The sequence below is a fragment of the Palaemon carinicauda genome, chromosome 32 (assembly GCF_036898095.1).
Source record: "Palaemon carinicauda isolate YSFRI2023 chromosome 32, ASM3689809v2, whole genome shotgun sequence".
Classification (NCBI taxonomy): domain Eukaryota; kingdom Metazoa; phylum Arthropoda; class Malacostraca; order Decapoda; family Palaemonidae; genus Palaemon; species Palaemon carinicauda.
The window spans coordinates 33,090,880-33,095,342 of record NC_090756.1 but is presented as its reverse complement, the minus strand read 5'-3'; positions in this window follow the sequence as shown (position 1 = coordinate 33,095,342).

Here is a 4,463-nt window from a genome sequence, read left to right as displayed (position 1 = left end):
TTCAGCGGTTAAGTAGAGAAAGTTATGTTTCCAGAGAGCAGGTAATTAGCAGTATCTTTTCGTGTAATTGACACGAATAGATAACACGTTATTATAACTAATCCAATTTAATAGTTTGGAAAATTGGTGGGAACACTAACCTATGTCAAGAAGGATTAAGATTTTTTTTTTTTTTTTTTTTTTTTTTTTTTTTTTTTTTTTTTTTTTTTAATTTCACGAAATACCTTCAATAGGCTTATTAGTACTAGTTCAATTCAAATTAAGAACTCTGAATATTTGTTTGGTATAGATATAAGCGGTCGTGGTAGCATACTGCAAACGTCGCAGCCTGGTGATCTGTTGGATAGGTGTTCGAGACCCGTTCAAGATCGATAGTTTCTTGTAGTGGTTATCACCACACCTCCCCTTTCAAGCAGCTCTTCTAGGAGAAGGACACTCCAAAATCAAACCATTGTTCTCTAGTCTTGGGTAGTGCCATAGCATCTGTACCATGGTCTTTCACTCTTTTGGGTTAGAGTTCTTTTGCTTTAGGGTACACTCGGGCACACTGCTCTGTCTTGTTTCTCTTCCACCTGTTTTGTTAAAGTTTTTATAGTTTATTTATAAATATTTGTTTTGATATTGTTGCTTTTCTTGGAATATCTTATTTTTCCTGTTTCCTTTCCTCACTGGGCTATTTTCCCTGTTGGGGCCCTCGGGCTTATAGCATCATGCTTTTCCAACTAGGGTTATAGCTTAGCAATTAATAATAATAATAATAATAAATAATAATAATAATAATAAGGATGGGATGTTTATGGGAGCCTATAGGGCTACCAGTTGAGTCCTCAGTAGCTATTGCCCTCCCTGGTCCTAGATATGGTGTAGAGGGGGCTTCGACACTGATCATACGTACAGTGTATATGGTCAGTCTTTAGGGCATAGTCACTATCACTTGATTTATCTGTTGATAGTTGATGTGGCAGTTAACACTTATAAGGTAGTTAACACTTTTAAGGTATTTAACACTTGGTTTTGATAACGGTTAATGTATCCTTTAAATATTTCTACTGAGCCTTTTTATACATTTTTTTCTTTTTGTGAACATTTAATCATTCAAAATGGGCTTACAATTAGCCGTTATTCAGCACTTTGAAGCTTTAAACTCAAAATCTTATGCTTCAAATGTAAATATTGTAATAACGTTATCATTAGATGCAAATTAATCTAATAAACTATCAAATTAAAGTAGTCAGAATTATCTAAAACTTATTTTTTTCTGTCCATGAGAAATGATTTCCATTAACAGTAATAATGTATTATTTACACATTTCTTTTTAATTTTTCATTTTTACTGACTATATAAAGCTGTCCTTCATTCGACACATGTAGTCGTAGGTCATCTCTTTCATACCTCCTTACCAAAGTCCTTTGCTACACACTCACAGAAAACAAGGAGTCTCTAGGTCTAGGAGGACACTCCAAAATCGAACCATTGTTCTCTAGTCTTGAGTAGTGCCATAGCCTCTGTACCATGGTCTTCCACTGTCTTGGGGTAAATTTCTCTTGCTTTAGGGTACACTTGGGCACACTATTCTATCTTAATTCGCTTCCTCTTGTTTTATTTTATTTTCATTGATTATATATAAAAGATTTATTTTAATGTTTTTACTGTTCTTAGAATATTTTATTTTAATTGTTCACTACATTTATTGTAGTTTATTTATATCCTTATTTCCTTTCCCCACTGGGTTGCTTTTCCCTGTTGAAGCCCTTAGGCTTATACCATCCTGCTTTTCCAACTAGGTTTGTAGCTTAGCTAATAATAATAATAATAATAATAATAATAATAATAATAATAATAATAATAATAATAATAATAATAATAATAATAAACCGAATGTAAAAGAAAAAACAGGAGTTCCCTTATGTCTGCAAGGCATCCTGTGGAACCCTTGGGGAGACACTTGACCCCTGGCGAGTAGAGGAGACGAGAAATGAAAAGTTTCTTCTCCAACAAAGAAAGACTCCGTCTTTGTAATGGATCAAACGCTCAAACTCCTTCAATCAATCGAAAGTCTTCTCGAACTCTCCTCTTCTTCGTTCTCACTTTATCTTCCTTCACGGGATTCTTTGTACAGTCGATAGAAATCGACACTTTAGAAAAGCAGGATGCTTAAGCCTAAGGACTCCAACAGGGAAAAATAGCCCAGTGAAGAAAGGAAATAAGCAAGCAAATAGAATAGCATGCATGAGTTTACCCTCAAGCAAGAGAACTTTAACCCAAGACTTTAGATAAATCTAGTATAAGTAAAGCGAATGGAATTTTAAACTCAATAAAAATCAAAGAAAGGAAAAGAGAATTTACAAACACCAAGATAGACAAATATCTAGGTAGATAGATAGACAGATATCTAGATAGATAATCAGATATTTAGGTAGAGAGGTAGAGAGATATTTAGGCAGGTCATCATCAGAATCATCTCCTACGCCTATTAACGCAGAAAGCCTCAGTTAAATTTCGCCAGTCGTCTCTACATTATCTTGAGCTTTTAATTCAAAATTTCTCCATTCATCATTTACTTCAGGCATCATAGTCCTCAGGCATGTAGGCCTTTGTTTTCCAACTTTTCTAGTGCCTTGTGGAGCCTAGTTAAATGGTTTTAGGTAGATAGATAGACATAAATCTGTGCAGATAGATAACCATATTTAGGTAGATAGATAGACAGATACCTTGGAAGATATATAGATAAACAGATATCTAGGTAGATAGATAGATATCGAGGTAAATGGATAGATAGAATAACAGATAGATATGCTATCTCTATCTTACGAATAATAGCTAACATTCCCATGCCTTTTATTTAATTCATTGCCTTAGAAGAAAAGAAAGAAATGAAGAATTGAATCAGCTGTCCAGAAACCCCTTTCAAATGTCATCATCCGGTTCAGATAAATCTTCCAGAGGCGATTCCAAAGCAACAGGAATGTTGCAATAGACGCGAAATGCTTTCAGCTGTCTGGTTTCCAGTCAGTAGCACGAGGATTACCCCCCCCCCCCCCCCCCCCCCTCTCTCTCTCTCTCCTCTCTCCTCTCTCTCATCTCTCTCTCTCTCTCTCTCTCTCTCTCTCTCTCTCTCTCTCTCTCTCTCGTTTCATTTAAGTGGGAATATTTTCATTCATACTGTTTTCCCAGAATACAGTAGGGCCACCGTACATATGATCAGCGCCTAAGCCCCATCTCCAACAAGCCTAGGACCTTCGAGGGCCAGGCAATGACTGTTGATAACTCAACACTTTAGACCTATAAGCTCCCCCAAACCCCGTCCCTAGATCACAAGGACGGCGAGGTTGCAATTAAAACTATCGAGCTTGAGCTGGGCTCGAACTCCCTTCCAGCAGATAGTGGGGGCTAGGGAAGTTTTCAATAGGTTACCTCCTGACTCAGCAAAGCCAGCAAACATAACTTTTGGGACATGATAAATGTTTATTACCCCAGAGTCTGGTCAGGAAAGTAAGGTCAATTCCCTAGTCCAGGGCACCAGCCACTCGTTGAGATACTACGTCTATAGAGTTATTGGGTCCTTTGACTTGTTAGACAGTACTAGATTGGCTTCCTCTCTCTGGTTACGGCTCATTATGTCTTTGCCTACGCATACACTAAATAGTCTGTCATATTCTTTCCGCATTCTCCTCTCTCCTCGTAAACCTAACACTGAGATTACCAAACAATCCTTCTTTGCTCAAGGGGTTAACTACTGCAAGGTAATTATTCAGTGGCTACTTTCCTCTTGGTCAGGTAGAAGAGACACTCTAGCTATAGTAAGCAGCTCTTGTAGGACAAGGACACTTCAAAATCAAACCATTGTTCTCTAGTCTTGGGTATTATCATAAAATCTGTACCATGGACTTCCAATGTCTTGAGGTAGAGTTCTCTTGCTTTAGATTACACTTGGGCACGCTGTTCTATCTTATGTATCTTTCTCCTGTTTTTTGAAGTTCTTAAAGTTTATTCATGAAATATCTCATATCATGTTGTTACTGTTTTTAGTATATTTTATTTTGTTTATTTCCTTGTTTCCTTTCCTCAGTGAGCTAGTTTTCCCTATTAGAGCATCTTTCTTTTCCAATTAGGGTTGTATCGTAGCTTTTAATAATAATAATAATAATAATAATAATAATAATAATAATAATAATAATAATATTAATAATAAAAATAATAATAATAATAGGCAAAGGCTTCGTAGGTTAGGTTAAGTTGGTTCAGATTAAGATGGTTGAGTTTCAGGTGATATATTTCGTATATATTTTGTATCTGTTCGATACATTTTTCATCTTTTGATTGCTTTTCATGCTTTGGATGTTACTTTAAATATTCACAGCCACTTAGAAAATCAGTTTTTAATTATATATGACTACCTAAAAAATCCGTTTTTGTTGTGAATCTGTTATTACCATTTTTACGTTTATTTCGTAAGTCTTTA